This window comes from Camelus dromedarius, chromosome 28, assembly GCF_036321535.1.
Source record: "Camelus dromedarius isolate mCamDro1 chromosome 28, mCamDro1.pat, whole genome shotgun sequence".
Classification (NCBI taxonomy): Eukaryota; Metazoa; Chordata; class Mammalia; order Artiodactyla; family Camelidae; genus Camelus; species Camelus dromedarius.
Genome location: NC_087463.1, coordinates 17,171,874 through 17,190,008, shown reverse-complemented (window position 1 = coordinate 17,190,008; position 18,135 = coordinate 17,171,874). Strand labels below are relative to the sequence as shown.

Genomic DNA, 18,135 nt, shown 5'->3' with positions numbered 1-18,135 from the left:
TTGGAAGAGAATGAGATGCCTTTAAGCCAAGTCAAATGGAATTGCCAGCATCCCGTGGTTGATGGGTGGAATCTCGGTGCAGAGATTCTGGGGCAGTACTTTGGGTTTGGCTGACCTGTGTCAAGTTAATATTCACCATTTACTGGTCATGTCAGTTTGGGCGAGGTGCTTAAATTGTCTAGGCATCAGTGTCCTCATCTGCTGCTAAGGTTCCTTTGAGGATGAACAGAAATACCACAGGTAACGGTCAGTGACACCATCTCTGCACAGGCTCAATAACTGTTCACTAACCAAAAAAGGATTATTGTTATTTACTGATTTTGGACTTGATTGATACCCTGTAGTTCCCTTGCCCTGTGGCAGAATAGTCCGTGTTCTTTAAAACAGCTGAATATGTGAACATATCAAACTGCTGTGGACGCCGTGAAGGGAAGAATAGGAAGAGAAGGTGGTTTAGGATCTGGTGGGGGGGTTTACTCCAGCCACCTTCCCAGCACTCTCCACTCACTGGAAAGTAACAGCATAGGAAAGACATTAAAGCAGGAAGAGGTAGAAAGTATGTGAAGAACGTCCTATTCAGCTTTGTCCTTCACTGACCTCTAAAAGGTGTGACCTCTGGGTGATGTCAATGGTGCCATTGCTCCTCCTCACCACTAGAGGGTGCTCTGACTTGATCCTCTGGATCCAGAAGCACAGAAACCGATGTTTGGTTCCCTTGAGTTTGAATGATTAGGGCAGAAAGTGGCTAAGAATGGAGACAGTGGGGAGAAGGGGATGGGTGAGGTGAAGTCCAGACCTGAAGCAGGTACAGGGGTGCCCCGTCAACTTGAGTAAGACGAAGGCTGGGGTCGGACTATAAAGAATGGATCCTGGAGGGTCTGGAGCCAGTTTGGGGGACCCATAGGGCAAGCATTGGATCCAGACTTGGGTCTTAAAAAATGGTGGTGGAACTTCCTCATTCTTTTTTCCTTTTATCTCAAAGCTGTGCTTTTGCACTAACTGAGAGCTGGAGCAGCAGGAAAGATAACAGGATAGATGATGGAGGTGAGGGACCATGGGGTAAGACAGGAGCTCCACATCCCAGTCCTTCCCTGGCTGATCAGTTGTGATCACTCCAACCCATTAGGCAGTGAAAACAGTGTCTCACGTTGATTGTACAAGGACTGGAGTTCAGTTTATAATGAGTTCCCTCTACTATACTTACAGCAAAGGCTTACTGGTAGGAGTGAGGTGCTTACTCAACCCCAAACTATACAAATGTGATGAGAAAGCAGCGGATACCTGCTGTTGAGGAGGGTGTCCAGAGGACCATGGCATCATAGTGCAAGCTGACATTTAGCCAGGACACACTGAAATGGCCATATTGTGTACGTCCTCATCCAGATCGATTGGTGGGTGCCTGCTCCTACAGCTGTTGACTGTCACCCCTGCTTATGGGCACATAATTCTAACCAGCAGTTAGCATGTTCTGAATGTGTGTTGTACACATCAAAGATGAGGCTAAAAAAGAAGAGAGATGGCTTTGTTCAACCCATCGTCTCTTTTAGAACAGCAGTCTGGATATGCTTCCTATGAAATCCTTTGGGATTTCCAGAATACTTCAGTATTTTGTTTTAGATGAGGCTTCATTGTCTTTATTAATTAGTTAGTTAATTTTTTAGTGGCAGTACTGGGGATTGAACCCAGCTATACCCACTCCCCCGTTGTCTTTAGATAATACCTGGTTCTAAATAGGTAAGAGATTCGACACTGTGTTAAATATAGTAGCTCTCTCTCATGTAGAACACCTTATCAGAATAATTGGTCTGTTGAGATTGGTTTATGTAGGGCCCCTCAAATAAAAACCAGTCTGGAAATGTGCACTATCTTTAGCAATCATTACCGTAACCTATCTTAGATTATATATACTTGAAGATCTTTTTAAAATACTTTTCAAAAGACTATATATACTATAAGGTGGCAAAAATCACATAAAGGAAAAGTAAATTTGCAAATTGAGAAAGAAAAACATACTCTTCCTCTCGCATGTTTTTCCTTTCCTTTCACACAGAAACTTCACTTCTGACACTTTCGATCACCAAATGTGCGTAAGTTTTCCCACGACAAGTAATTCTCTGTGACACCAACTGGGTGTCCTGTGATTTAACTCAGTTCAGACACTATCGCCCTGGAGTTAACATCAGATCCCACCGGCTAAGGATTCAGTCTTAAAAGACTGCCCCTTCCCCAACTTCGACATCAGTCACTAGTCCAGATTGTCACCTGTGCTTCTGACCATTCAGCTGTAAATCAGAGATTCTCTCCTTGAGTTTGGTTAACTTGCTAGAGCGGCTTCCAGAACTCAGGAACACCATTTACTTACTGTTTTCTAGTTTATTATAAAAAGGATACGGTAAAGGACACAGCTGAACATCCAGATGGAAGAGATGCACAAGGCAAGGTGTGTTGGAAGGGGCGCGGAGCTTCCATGCCCTCTTCAGGCCACCACTGTCCAGCACCTCCACATGGTCACCAACCTGGCAGCTCTCTGAACCCTGTACTTTTGGGAATTTTATGAAGAACTCATCACTTAGGCATGATCCACCAGTAACTCCATGTCTAGCCCTTCTCCCATCTTTGGAGAATGGAGGCGGGGGGGCGCTGAAAACTCCAAGCTTCTAATCATGGCTTGGTCTTTTCTGGTGACCAGTCCTCATCCAGGAGCCATCCAGGATCACCTCATTTAGAACAAAAGACACTTCTATCACCCAAGAAGTACAATGGGATTTAGGATCTTGATGTCAGGAACCAGGGTCAAAGACCAAATATTGAAACAAAAGATGCTTCTAGTGTTCTCATCACTTAGAAAATTACAAGGGTTTTAGGAGCTCTGTGCCAGGACCAGGACAGAGACATACACACACACACACACACACACACACACATGTATTTCCTATTATTTCATACTAATCAACTTGGTTTAAGTATCTATTAGGAAGGATGATATGCATTAGATAAACAAGATTTTACGGTATAGCACAGGGAAATACATACAAGATCTTGTGGTAACTCAGTGAAAAAAAATGTGACAATGAATATATGTATGTTCATGTATAACTGAAAAATTGTGCTCTACACTGGAACTTGATACAGAATTGTAAAATGACTATAACTCAATTAAAAAATGTTTAAAAATTTAAAATGCCTTTGACTTATTGACAGCACGTGAAAGCTGTCTAAATGTGGCTTCTACTTCCGTGTTTTTTAAAAGTTTTTTAAAATTAAATTTAAAAAAATTGAAGTAGAGTCAATTATAATGTGTTAATTTCTGGTGTACAGCACAATGTCACTATTTAAAAAATTTTTTTTAATAGACTTTATTTTTTTAGGGCAGTTTCAGGTTTACAGCAGAGTTGAGCAGAAAATACAGAGTTCCCACATAGCCCTCCCCACCCACACATTCATACTTCCCTACCCTCAACCTACCTCATCAGTGTGGCATATCTGGCACAGTTGATGAACCAACATGGACACATTATTGTCAACCAAATTCCATAGTTTACATTAGGGTTCACTCCTGATCTCGTACATTCTATGGGTTTTGACAAATGCATAATGACATGTAGCCACCACTATAGTGTCATACAGAATAATTTCATTGCCCTAAAAATTCCTTGTGCTCCATCTGTTCATCCCTCCCTCCCTCCCTCCCTCTCTTCTGTGTTTTAAAACAACTTCATTTAGGTATCATTTATGTACCACAAGTCCACTTGTTTTAAGTGTGCAACTATTACCATAGTTCGGTTTCAAGATGCAGTTTTAACATGTAAAACTCAAACTTGTTAAACTTACCCTCATTATTGGGCTGGATTAAGATCTTTCGGTGTTTTAAGCACGGGGCAGGGTCTGCTTGTTTCCCTGTCCTAATTCTCCTCCGTCTCTGCCTCCCTCCTTCTGGATTTCCTCCTTCTCTCCCTCCCTCTTAGTGCGCTCAGGGCACGGGTTGAAAGATAATCCCTGCCCTCAAAGATCAGGAAGACAGTCATGAAAAGTGATGAAAAAGATAATGACGTTCTTTTGCGGAAGTGTCATCCAGACAGAATAGCTATCCCAGGAATCACGGGGCCACACTTATCTCAGCCCCACCCCTGTTCTCAGAGATTTAAACGTTCAGCTCAATAAACATTTATTGGATACCTGTCCTCTACGCCGTGGGTACAAAGATGAATAAGAACTCATCCCTGCCAGGATTTAAGCAGCTTTAATTCAACCTCAGGTGACTACGTTTCAGTCAGTGTTACTGGCCTGATGGACCCTGTGACCCAGTCCCAGCGTCACGACCCCTGCCCTGAGGAAGTGCAGCACCACTCTTGCGCCCTGTCTGGTAACGGGAAGTCTTTCCCTGTTCATTTCTCTTCTCAAAAGGCACCTGCTCAGTGGGCCCCTCGCTGGCTGCTGAACTGAAATTTCATTCTTTTTCTGATAACTTCATAACCCCCTTCCCTGCTTGATTTCTCCCCTTCCCTTTTTCACTCTCCAACACACAATCTCTTTTACTTACTTATTATGTTGTGTATTCTCAGCTTCTTCCATTAGAATGTAAGTTCAACAAGGGTAGGGATTTGGGTCTGTTTCCTTCTCTGTCCTAACCCCAGGGCTGGGTTCTGGGTCCATAGTCCATACTCAAGGAATATTTGTTGAATAAACTCACGAACATCTGATCCTTAAGATAAGTGCTTATCTTGGGGAGCGAGGGCCCCATCATGATGACCCTACGTCTTCAAGACCTGGAAGGCTCACTGCCTTGATCCCATCTCACTGGCACAGTGCCTGAGTGTGACGCCTTCGTGAAGCTTTGACCACGCTGCCCCCCAGCTTGCAGCTGCCTGGGCCTAGCTGCCTTGCTCCTGGAACTGTCTCACTGAAGAATCCATTCCAACATGTTGTTGCCTGTGCCTCCCATGACTCCAACTGTTGCTGCCTGCCCCGGCGCTGGCCCCCAACTAATCTTAAGAACTGCCTATCCCAGTCTGCCCCAGTTAATTAACCTTCTCTGTGTGACAGCTTTACAAGACTGGACAGAAGGCAGAACACCCATGATGCTATGTGAATTAAAATACCAGCCGGTGGGAATGAATGACTAAGGGTGGAAGAGCCTACCCCATACCATGCTGGATGCTTGAATCGTCCCAAAGCATTGTTTTGAAAGCAGCTGAAGAAAAATTTTTTAAACATTTTGGAATAATGACCTGATCTTTGAAAGTAGCTTCTCAAAAGCAGTGTTTAACGTCACTCTTGTATAATGATAATATTTCTAGGCTAACCTTTTCTAGTAAAATCTCAGTTACAACTCATCATCCTATTCCAAACTCCTTGTCAACATCAGAGTTTTCAAGACTATCAGCAGCTTCTCATCAAAACACAATGACAACAACAAAAATCAAATGTTTCTTTTCTTCCCTAAAACTGAGCCTGAAAAGAAAGACTCCTTAAGTCTTCTACTTCAAGAATATACGTCTGCTTTTTAAAAAATTTTATTTATTTATTTATTTAATCAATCATTTATTTATTTAATCATTTATTTATTTAATCATTTATTTTTTTGAAGGGGTAATTAGGTTGTTTATTTATTTAAGGGAGGTACTTGGGATTGGTACATGCTAAGCATGCACTCTGCCACTGACCTATACCCTCCCCCTACATCTGCTTTTAAAACAGATAGATAACTTCAACTCCTGCCAGGTGTACAATGAGAATGTAACTTCAGGGAACAAAAGGTCATGCATCAGACTTTCATTGGGGTCCTGGAGAGGACTGCCATCCATCAAGCTATATATATGTTTCTTGGTGACCGATTTCTGGAGGTGCTGAGTAACAACACATTTGGAAGCACTATTAACAGGTTTTATTTGCTGGACAAGACAAATAGGGTCAGTTAAGTACATTGTGAATTTTCGTAGGTCACATTGAACCCCCGTTGGTTCATAGGGCCTCATTATCTCTGCAGAATCGCTTCAGTGAGCTATCGGGAGAGGTTAGAATGGGAGATCTTTCCTTGAACATTAGGACGTAAAGACAGCTCTGTTCCAGCAGCCAGGAAAGTCTGCACGCCCTACTGGATAACTAGGGACCATTCAGTTGAACCCTGGTGCTAGAGATCTCCTGGCTTGTTAGGTTGTCAGGCTTAACATTACCAGATTAATAGAGTTAATTTCGGGTTTTCATTCTGCATAGAAATCTTTTAAAAAGGCAACAGAGTACAGAAACCATCCTCTACCAGCGACCTCTCTCCTTCATTCTCCTCTTCTGCAGTTAACACGAGAGGCAGGTCTAGATCTTCTTGGAGGAACTGGACATCCTGAAAATGTCTGGAAGGTAGGAATTAGGTTTCGAGGAAGAGAACAAAGTGGGCCCCGAGGTCCCGGTGGTTCTCACTGCTATAGGACCCTTAGGGCTGACACCCTCCCCACCAGGCGTCCCTACTCCCTGCACCCCATCCTAGGGAGCCAGGTATCCATTCAGGTTTCTTTGGATACGTCCTCCCCTCCACCAAAGCAGGACTCCGCCCTGCCTGGACCACGTGAACTCTTAGGGGCAGCCAGAAAGTACCAGCGGTGACGCGGATACAGGGCAGTTTCTGGAAACGTGACGATCTCAACTCCCTCCTCGCTCGGTCCCCAAGTCCCAGCGGCAGACTGGTCCCCGCCAGCCTCTGTTCGCGTCTCAGCCCCGCCCTCCAGCCCGCTGAGCTCTGTCTCTTTTCACACCTAATTCCAGCTCAGGTCCCGCTCTCACGCCGTGGACAACGTCGAGGTCCTGACCGAGGGTGGGCACATGGGGACAAGGCCGAGGCAGCGCGCGAGGGAGGGTGGGCAGCTCCTCAGCCCGGGGGTGGTCTGCGATTCCGGACGGACAGACTGACGTCCCCGACAAGCGTGGGTGAAAAGGGGGGCGGGTTGTGGTGGAGGAGGTGGAGCCGCCGAGGAGGGGCGGTGCCGCGGGGAGCGGAGCCCGGCCTCCCGCCCCCACCCCTCTCGGTGCCTGAGTCTGGGCGGTGACACAAAAAGCTCCCTCTCGGAGCCGAGCGCCTGGCGGCGGTGTCCGACCGGGAGCGCGGAGGGCGGCGGGGCAGGTGGGGCGCCTCCCGAGAGGCCGAGCCGGGAGCTGGGGCTGCAGGCACAGCCGCGGCGCGCGTCTGGCTGAGCGGGTGGCAGGCGCGTCGGGACCACCCAGCGATGCTGCCGCCGCCGCTGCGGTCACCGCCTCTGTAGCGTGCGCCCGCGCCCGCTGCGGAGAGAGGTCGGTGAGTTTCGGTTTGTTTCTCTGCTCTGTCCCTCCTGGGTCAAGGGTGGCGAGAGGGGCGCGAAGGGATGTCTGCGCTTCCAGGGCGGCAGCACCCGGAGCCAGGGAAGCGAAAAAGGGGAGGTACCGCCTGGTGTAGTGGGGGTTACCTTTTGGACCGTGGAGGATAGTGGCGGGGCTCAGGGATCCCGAAGAGGGGAGCGCGGGACGCGGCGGGGCGGCCCTGGGGCGCGGGGGAGGTGGTCCCTGGAGTTAGTTTCTCCCGAGCGCTGGCGGAGTTGGGCTGGCGGCTGGGGCGGGGAGAGGCGCTGTCGGCAGCTCAGCCGAGTCCTCGGATGCCCCCTGGAGCTGTGGCCCGAGGGAGCTGGTCTCGTGCCCGCGCCGCGCGCGCCCCAGCTGCACCCCTACCCCACACCCCCCGGACAGGCCCCTCGCACGGCCAGGGTCGAGCTCCTTCCCTATCCCCAGAAGTTGTCTCTGCGACCCCGGGGCCCCTTGGGGGAGGAGAGGGCAAAGTGGCCGTCCAGATGTTGGGGAGATTTTGTGAGGACCCACGCGCCTGGGGCGCCTGCTCCTGGAAGGGCAGCGGCAGGACAAAGCAGTCTGGACTCGTGGGACGCTGCTCGAGAGGCGGCGGTCCCCAGTCCCGCCTAAGGTGGGGGCGGGGAGCACCGCACGGCTTTGGAAAGAGTAGAGAAATAGGCAAAACATAGTGACAGTGACTTGATGAGGTGGCGGACAGAGCGAAGGAAAGGATGCTCGCCAACGCAGCGCTGGCGTGTCTGTCTGGGCGGGTGACTGGGCCCCCGCATTCCCACATAACCGGGTTTACCTAGTATATTTTACTTGTGCCCCTCGATGTCATTCACTGCCTTCTCGTCTTTCTTTCTTTCTGAGGAATTACCGTTGCTAGTAGAGGTATAGCACCAGAGGGTAACTTGGGGGCGGAGGAGACTGCAGGGGAGTCGGGGGGAGGTAGGTGGTTATTTATCCTATGGAGACAATTAGGAAGCGTTACGCCCCCTCCGCGGCCCGCCAGCCCGCCACACCTCGGCGGTCCTCCACCTCCCCTAGTGCACCGTCGCTCCTCTGCCCGGGGAGGATGCTTGGATTTCTTTGCTGCGCGTATCTAACCCTTACTGCATGTTATTTCACTGCAGGCTGAACAAAGCTCAGGCTCAATTGTGCTTCCTGCTTGTCAGCCTCTTGCCTCCCAAACCCGTACCATTTCCACCTGATGTCATCACGCAGAAGGGGGTGAAAGGGACTCGGTGACAGATTCAGGTAACCCCCAATAATCTGGGTAGCCGCCTGGGAGTCTCTGGGTCATTTGGGCCAGCAGTGTTTGCACGGGGGCTGTTTGGGTGGTTTCTGCATGACACTGTCCATTCCTATCTACATGAAGGAAGAGTGGGGACTGCTGAAACTCCTGGTCCGGAGAAAGAAATTGCAAATGACTTTAAACCTTCCTTTTGAAGAAGTCATTGAGGGCAGGCTGCATTTGGAGTTGTATACATTCCACCCAGCTCCCTTTGATGAGAATTTTGATTCAATCAACATATGGGCAGTTGTATCTGAATGTGGGGTTTAGATATGTCTGCTTTCTTATCTGTAGTCATATATTTCGGCTTCAGTCTGTAAGTGGGATATCCTTTGTTGTAAAGGTATCATTGTAAGGATGATTAGAAATGTGACCAGTGCTAAATTAGGGTATTGGTCAAATGTGGTAACCTTCTTATGAAATAATGTCTCTCCCCCATCTCTTCACTGTAATAGCGTTTGCAATATTAAGAGGGACAGGCCAGCAGTAAGTTACTGGGAGGTGGAAGGGAGGGCTATTGGGGGAGCAGAAAGAGAGCAGAAAGAGATCACAAAATGGAGCTTTAGTTAAGTTTCCATTTATATAGCCATGAACCATTAGGCTCTCAGTCTGCATTTTATCTTTAGGTTGTTGGTTCTTTTCCACAACCTCTGGCCTGTTCTTTTCTTTCCAAGGATAGTTCTGTTTTCATGTCAGCCTACCCAGATTTGGGGTTATCTTGATAAATTTCAGTGGAAACATAACCTTCAGACACATCACCTTGGTGTTGGTGCTGTCTCCTAGAGGGCAGCGTCCTGGCATCCTCCACGAGCATCAGGGACTAAGACTGTGTATGAAAGGGACTCCAGGTTTATTTTGTAGGAAAAAGGGATTGCTGAGGACCAGAGGCTGCTGGTGCTGTTTCTTGCTCTGCAGCAACAGCGCCGTATCCATGGCAGAGCCTCTCGCCACCGTTCCCCATCCCCCACCCCCAAATCCCTTAAAAAATAAAATGTAAAAACTTGAAGGATTGATCATTTCCGTCTAGGATAGTTTTGTTTGGAAAGGTGACTTTAAAAAACATCAGCAAGGCTGGCACTTACTCTTTTTCTCAAAGCATTCAAGTATCACCAGGAAAAGTAGATGAGTTATCAACTAGTCCCAGCTGAAACAAAGACCAGCGCTTTGGAAAGTGCAGATTTGTAGTGGGGCTAGGGTAGAGGTCTTCTGACAAGTGATTTTTATGTCAGCAGTAATGAGGGGTGTGTGTTGTGTTCCTGCAAGAGGAGAAACCATGTGATGGGATAATAGGGAGTATAATAATGCAATAGAAACAGAGGGTGTGGTTTTGTTTTTTTTTTTTAAATAGAAAAAAATAAATACCTCACACACAATTCCACATGGGAAAACAGCTGCCTGCACATGTAAATGCATGTCCAAGAACAAAGATAGCCATAGTGCAGGGCCAGCTTTCATCGTGGTTTGACACTGAGTCTAGTGATCAGTCATGATAAAGGGTTATATTGATGTTTAATTTGTTTTTTTTTTAGGTGGAGGCTCCCCACTGCCAGATGTCGGCAGTAGTGCATTTTAGTTTTAGGTTGGAGGAGCCCTAGAGGTTATGAGACCAACTTTTACCTCCAGAGCTGAGTCTTTTCTACAGTGTTCGTTTAATTCCTTTGGCAGATGTTTATCGAGCACCTGATGGAGAATGGGCTCTGTGACAGCTGCCAAGTGGTGGGCTGGGGTGGGTGCGGAGATACAAAAATGAGCTGCATTCAGGGAGCTTTCGGGGTGACAGAGAAGGGAAGACCTTATTCTAATTAAGTTCAGTGGAAGCTGGAGAGAGAGGAACAAAGAAGGGTGTTGGACTTCTGAGGTGGGAGCTAACGATCATTCAGCCTCTACTTGAATGCCTCTTTCATTGGGGCGCTCACTACTTCACAAATGGCTGGACCTGTTGTCAGAAGGTGACCTTTTCTTCATAGTCTTTAAACTCCTCAGCTGAATTCCACACGAGTGGTTAGATTTCACCATTGTTGAGAGGTCATTCTGTTTTCATTCCTTACTGTCTCAGAGTTGTCTGGACCTGTCTGTCCTGTCAGCACCTTCTGCATTTCAAGGTCTTATTCAGGCCCTGCTGCATTTGAATTTTGAAATAAATTCTGCTTTTTTGTATTATCTGCTTTAGAAAACAGATGGGAGGGGGACGTTGATAGGTTTCTCTCTTCTTCAAGCAGTGATGTGTCAGCAAGATAGGTGAGGTTATACTGCGGTAACACATAACCTTCAGATCTCAGTGGCCAAAAACAGTTTCTTTCTTTCCCATGCTGTGTGTCCAACACCGTCAGCAGGTGGGCCCTGCTTATCGTAGTCACTCAAGGACCCAAATGAGTAGAAGGCGTGATCCTGACGTGTGCTCGTGAGGTCACTGCAGCACGGGAAGGGAAGCGGTAGAGGCTCTTGCTCTAACAATGACACAGTCTGACCCAGAAGTGACTTACGTTGTTTCGGCCAGACTAGTCCTGTGACCCCATTTAGCCACAATCCAGTATTTCTTGTGCTGAAAAGGGGAAACCTGGATATAGATGAGCAGCACTAATGACTTCCACAAGTGATGGGGCCAAGATGAGTTTATAAAGTGTGTTCCTACTTAGTGCTTCATAGGCACTGAGTGTTATCCGAGTGTGGACTGAATGAAGAAATGATATGTATCTTCAAGAATCTGGTCCTACCCCAACCTGTTCTTTACTAATATGTTGGTGTAATATTTGCTAATTTGAGTGTAAACCGATCATCAAATAAAAAATTGTGGTTTTTCTCTCTTTTAGCCTGTTTTGAGTAGTTGTTTATTGTGAAGTGATAGGCCAGGGGATATTTCTAAGGCTGGTTCCAGGAGGTTCTGTGCTTGGTGTTATGTAATGAGAGGTGCCACTTACAGACTTCCTCTCCCTCGCCATCTGCCTCTTGACAGGCTTCCTGAGTTTGTTTGGTGCGGCCCAGGGTAGAAAAAGATTAGCAGTGGGCCTAGCGTCACCCAGGAAGGAGGTGGCCTCCTGCAGCAAAGACTGTGCAGTGGCTCAGGCCTAGAGGAGGCAGGGGAGTCTGGGGTAGCCTTGGGTCTCCCTCTTATTGCTTTGATATTTAGAAAAAGCAATTTGAAGGAGAGGCATTCTCTTGTTCCAGGGAAAATTGAACACCTGAAGGTTCTGGAACATTTGAACTTCCATCAGCAGCCACATTGACCATGAGGGTGGTAAGTTTTGAAGCCTTCCTTGCCACACTCTCCCTGGAAAAGATTGAGTGCTGTGAAGTGGGAACAGCGAGGGGCTGTGGATTCAGCAGCTGGCGGCTGGTTGAGAGACTTTGCTGCGGAAAGTGCTGGTCGCGCAGATATCTTTGTTGTGATAAATCCATACATGGATTAGAGTGTTTAGCATTGATAAGCACCTTGAGCATGAGCATGGAATTTAACAAAATAGTATTGCTCTGGCTCAATAGTCACCTCTTGGAAGTCATTTTTACAAAGACGGCTCTCCATAGACAAGGGACATGGTAACTGACGGACAGCTCCTGAGTCACAGCCACTGGAGGACATCCGTGTTGGCCGAAGGGTGCAGGGGCTGCCCTCTAGTCCAGCTTCCCTTGAGTCACAAAGTGTTGCACCCATAAGGGGTTCTGCAGTGGAGGTGAGCAGCTGAGAAACCGGCAGGGAGACCCAGATATAGCCCATCCAAGACCTCCAGAAGCCAACTCAGGGTGCCTGGGGTCAGGCTGAGGGCCAGGCGCAGACTGAACAAGGGGGAAAATTCAACCCTAACGGGCTGGTCTTGGAAGATCTTTGGGAAGCTCCAAAATACATGCCCATATTTTGTTTGGCCTCTGAGTCCCTAATGCTTTATTTTCATCGTGAAGTCGGCCGTCCAGGTAGAGAGAAGACACATGTGGAGGGTTGCTTGGTTCCTGGCGAACGTCTGTCTCCATATGGTGGAAGCCAGCAGGGAGGAAGACAGTGGTTTTCATGCTCCTTCCCGCACGGCTCTGGGAGCTACACTGTGTGGTCCAGAACAAAATAAGTACTTGTTTTATGTTAAAGGATTTTCTATCTCTAGGTGACGTGTATTGTCATGGTGAGATTTAAGGAGGGAGGCCTCAAGCTGTGCGTTTGCAGCTTGTATTTCCTTTGGGTAGTTCTTGAGGCCTGGGATTTCCTGGCCGAGACCCGAGGTGGCTGCTGAGGCCTGGGGCACATTCTCTGTGGAGTTGTGGGGGGGCCACCTATGACCTGCTGGGAGTGGAAGGGATGAGTAGGAAAGGATGCCTTGTTTACCACTTGATTTATGACTTCCTGCCTGGAAAAAACTCATTGCAAATGTCCAGCATGGCAAAGGTTATTCTAACATTTTACACAGGCTTCCTGGGGGATCAGCCTTCGTGCGAGGAAGGGATTGATCAAATGCAGATGTGCTGCTGGTGGGGATGAAGTCAGGATGAAATGGAATCTACCGACACTGTGCTCTGTGCTTGTGTTTTCTCTTTCTCCTTCCCCCACCCCATCTTATTCATGCCTATCAAGGAAATGTAACATGTCTACCTCACTTTCCATTTATAAATCCAGATAGTCACCCTTAATGCACTACTTACTGAAGTGCTACAAGAATGGATGAGATTTTGGTAAAAGCTTTGGCAGATACTCTGGAAATAGGGAGCATTATTAATTTTGGTTTTCTGCTTTTTAACAGATTGACCATCCTTAGTCACAGTGACACATCCTTAGTGACAGTTCCCACACCTTCCTTAATTTCCATCCCCACTGCCACATCCTAGCTGAGAACCTTGTTTTTTTCACTCCTGGCTTTCCTATTTCCAACTTCCTGTCCAACTTCGACTTTTGCTCTGCCTGGCTTTATAATGCCACATTAGCTGGGGTGGTTTGCCCACTCGTCCCTCAAAATGCTTTGCATAACCTCTTTCTTAATTCTGGAATCTTCTGTGGTCTACAGTGTCCTCTCCTTCATGATACCCCATCATTAAAGGTGTGACTCAGCTCTTAACTCTCCTAAAAAATTTAACTCTATCGCGTTAACTTGTCGTAATCCTTGACTCCGTCAAAGATCTCTGGCAAAATCACCTTTGTCTCTCATTTTACTCAACATTTATTCATTTGTTCTACAAAGGGCACTTATTATAGATTGGCCTGTATTATCACCTAAGATTGAAGTGTCTTTTTCTTTCTGTTTACAGGCAAAGGAAAGAAACTCACTCAAGCCAGTTCATGTTAAAGGGAAGTGTATTCAAAGATGTCCTGGGATGTCTTTTGTCATCAAGCTACATATCACAAGAGTCCCAGTAAATGGCACTCTTCTAGTAACGGCTGATTTGGGGGAGAGAGTGGGGGATACAGTTCTTTCCAAGGGGGCTTGCCGGCAGCAGATGTAGAGACTGAAACCAGCAGGATCTCCGTTCTTTTGCAGGTTCCTTAAAGATGAAGACTGGTGAAGTTTGACTCTATTTTGTATTCCCCACCATATTTGTACAAAGTAAGGGCTAAATAAATACTCAATCATTGCTAACACAGAAATGATTTTGACCTAGTGTGATAAAGAAATTATAGAGGGCTTTTGGCCTGTAGACTTAAAGGAAGTTAAGAAGAAAGAAACATATTTTTTAAGAGCTTCCCCTACGTGCATTTATAATGAGTAAATGTTGAATCAGATTAGAGTTGCCAGGCTGCAGTGTGCATACCAATGGTTGGGAGGTAAATATTCTCATAGAGGGTCATCATTCTAACAAAATGAATTGTCATTGGTGGTCTGTTCAGCTTGAATTGGCCTGCTTCTTCCAAAACAACAACAAAGCAAACCAAAAAAACCCTCTTCTTGGCGACATACAGCAAGCAGCATTAGAACTCTACACCCCACGAGGCCAGCCTACCATCTCAAGGAGCAGACTGTGCTGTTTGGATTTGACACGAGTGGGTCACAGTTACCCACACCGGCTGCCACATCTCCCTTCCTAATTAACTTGTGGCCTTAAATGCCTTTGGGAGAGACATCTGCTTTACCTTACCTCTTTTGATTTTGGAATACTCATTCACATGATAGAAAGTCTTCAATACTCGGAATGCTTGATCTTTACGGATAGTGTTGTTATGAAAGAAGAAATGTGTTCAGCTGCTTGGAGAAAATGGCCAGGAGTACATTAACATTAAAATAATGTTCTCAGTTTGACGGATAATGAATGGAACTGAGATAAATGTCTCAAAAACAAAGTATTTGGTGTGATAGTCTTTTGCAGTTGTGTTGCTCTGGGGTAGGTTTGCAAATTGCTTCCTTGCAGGTTAAATGAGCTTAAGAGTGGTTGGAGAGCACATGGATAGATCTCTGTACTTTATTTAGTGAATTTGCCCCATTGTTGCATAAGGCATATGGATTACTGTCATTTTAAGTGAGTAAGAGCTGGTTCACCCCTGCTGGTAGAGAACCATCCTTAACTGGAGTAAGTACCTGTCCATCGACTCCTGCTCCATCACACTAACTCTTCAGAAACTTAAGGTAGGAATCCATCTATTCACCTATGGTGGTGGGTAAAATAGCATTTGAAACACTGAGCTTCAATAACTTGAACCTCATATTAGGTATACAATTGTGTTTATTAAGTTTATTCAAATATTGAGTGCCTACTGTTTGCCAGGCACAGTCCTGCCCAGTTCTAACTAAAATCCCTGCCTTGCTTTAGCTTAATGTATGAACTTAACTCATAATTTGGTTTTCTGCCCCCCTCTTTTTTGGCAATGACACAGCTAAAAGTGGAGAGAATAAAAAAAATGTATCTGAGCCTCTTCTCAGTTCTTGATTCCTTTCTGTATATGCCTACCTTACTTGATCCTAATTCAGCTGAGTGGGTAAAAACATGGAAATTTTGAAGCAAGATGGATTGGGTTCAAGTGTGAGCTCTACTATAATGACCTTGAGTAAATATGGTCTGACTGAGCTTTGGTTTCTTCATCTGGAAAATGGAGGTCAGTCAGCCTCACTGAGTTATTGTGAGAGGAAGTGAGATCGTTTATATGAAGGGCCTGGCGTGTTCTCCTATGACTGCATGATGGCAGTTCTTACTAACGTCCATTTTGTTCAGTGCTTACCATCCACCAGAATTGGTGCTGGATTCTGGAAATCTTGGGATGAATAGTTATGGTCTAAACAGAAGAAGCTGTTAAACTAGCCAAGGAAATAACCACATCCAAATAACTACAGCTGTAGGCATTTACATGAGGATTTCTTCTGTAAGTCATGTCATTGGAGTCTTGTCATTGGAAAGTCTTTGTAAAGCTTTGCTTAAATGGTGTGAACTTGAAAAGGATAGGCCTTCTCAAGAGGAAAGATGCTGTGAGGTTCTGAGACAGCCCCCAGGCAGCCCAGGCCTTCCTTACAGCGCACCAGCTGCTTTTCTCCTGTGGCCTCACTCCTCTCAGGCAAGTGAAGGCCCTCTTGTAAAGGCTCCTCCTTTCCTAGAGTCGGTTTCTTGAGGGCAGGGTGACTCACTGACTTACCTTGTCCAGGATGAAGAGGATCCTTGGGTTGAAGGACTTTCCAGTTTAAAACCAGAACAGTCCCAGGAAACCAGGGACCAGTTGGTCACCCTACTTAGGGGTCCTGTCCTTGTACTGTGATTGTTATTTGCATCCTGAAGCAGACCCTGGACATTTCACAGGGTTAGAGATACAGCTACCGTAAGAGAAGAAGCAGGAGAGAACAGGGCAGGATAAGACTGCAGAAGGCAGCATGGCTTCATCAGTCACTTTATTTATGAATGTTCTTGGATCTTTATTAGTATTATTTAAAGAAGAGAGCTCTTTATAAAGGCATGAAAACTAGATGACAATGTAAAATATAAAGTCAATGGAATCTGTACAAAGTTCCTCTTAGATAGTGGTATTTGCTGTGCCTGGCAGGGCTGTCACACAGAGCTTGGCACACAATAGACACTCAATAAATACTTGTTGAAGGAATGCTGGAATCCATTTACTCTTCAGGAGTAACTTAGAGAGCTGGGTTTCAGTTCAGACTGGGTTGCTGATGGTTGTAAGATTTCACTCTGGGCTGTTTGATGGCTAATTTGAAAATGTGTAAACCCAGATCTGCTTTGGGTTCCTTGTGCTGATGTCTGAGTGTATTTAGGTATGAGCTTAGGCTTTGCTTGACTTTTTTTTCTTCGTGGAACCACAGGACACCGGCAGACGAGGTGCCTTGTCTTTTGTTTGCAGCTGGGATGCTTCTGGACCATGCCCAAGTCGTACACTTGACGGTAGTGTGGGCTGGGCTGCAGGCGCTTGTGTACACAGTGCCTGGGGCTTTCCTCCCAGAGATGTGGGAGGGATTTCCTGATGAAGCTGTTAATTCCAAGTCAGGGCTGGGGAGGGACCAGGTCTGGTTCCACACTACTGAGTGAAGCTAACTGGAGCCAGGCTGCCATTGGCCAGTGTCTTCTCTTCCCGAATCTTCATCACTAACATGGAGGATTGATGGCAACTGATCTGGCCTTAGATAAGCCACAGATTTTTTTTTTTTTTTTAAGTCTTTAGCTGAGGCCTCAGATGATAATCCTGTTCTGTTTCTTCTTGAGAAGTGTTAACTGTTTATCTGGGGATGTTAGGACCTGTAGCAAATTGCCAGAAACAGTAATTAGCTTGATGGTTGCCAGTTCTATAAATCTCATGCACAGAGCACCTGAGGGCAATTGCCAGACATTTATATCACCCTTCCCATCAGATTCCCATGTCATCATGATGTACACTGAGAAATCATATTCATTTATGTTCCTGGTAAGCCAGATTTCTTCCCAATCTCTTACTTCACCTAAGGAAAAGGTAAACAGCCTGTCCATGGAAGGGGAATCTTTGAGGCAAACAGAATTCACTTACTAAATTGCCTTTATTTCTATATACAAAGTGCTCAATATTAGTTCAAAGAGTTAGTGTTTCTTGGCAAAGTCAGTAGTTTACTTTTTTTCCCAACAGGGGAGTCAGAGCTATCAAAAATTATTTGTAAACCTTGAGTTTATATCAAAATAATAGGTGAGCTATTTGAGAATTGCATCTCATGGCAGTCGTGCTGTGTCTGAAGTTCATTGATTTACAAGGAAAAATGTCTTTACTAAGATGTTAAAAAGAATGTCAGATTTCACTCCAAACTTATGATACCTTATTTGTGAAATCTGTCCCTGCAGATGCCAAACTCTTCAATGTGCTCCTTAAAATAACATGCTCTTGGGGTCAAGTCCAGTCTGCAATGGAAATTGAAGAAGACACTGTCCAGACAATTTAGAATTCCTTGTAAATTAGGAGGGCAATGATAATCAATTTTGAAATCTCAGCGTGATTCAGCCTCATTCTTCTGATTGCCTCAGCTTTTGTTTTATTTCTTGTTCTTGACTTACTATGAAGGACATCGCCATTAGTTCTGTTAAAGGTGGGTGGGACTTGACTTAGCCTAAGACCCTAGACGTGGGCTGTTTGCTTGCAATCTGGAATTCTCCCCTCATCAAGGTAGGAT

At 46.0% G+C, this 18,135-nt stretch overlaps 1 protein-coding gene across 5 annotated transcripts in view; it reads left to right on the top strand.

The window, feature by feature from the left end:
• The first annotated feature begins 6,610 nt into the window (after nt 1–6,610).
• RNF152 (ring finger protein 152) overlaps nt 6,611–18,135 on the top strand; it is a 72,661-nt gene continuing 61,136 nt past the window's right edge. The window contains exons 1-4 of one of the 5 annotated variants that reach the window (XR_010378195.1): nt 7,034–7,282; nt 8,442–8,565; nt 11,768–11,837; nt 13,826–14,162. The gene's annotated coding sequence lies outside the window, so the exon portion shown is untranslated. Of the gene's footprint in view, nt 6,806–7,032; nt 7,283–8,441; nt 8,566–11,767; nt 11,838–13,825; nt 14,163–18,135 lie in introns of those variants that run through there. The other 4 variants (XR_010378194.1, XM_031441807.2, XM_031441805.2 and 1 more) reach the window with 4 other exon arrangements.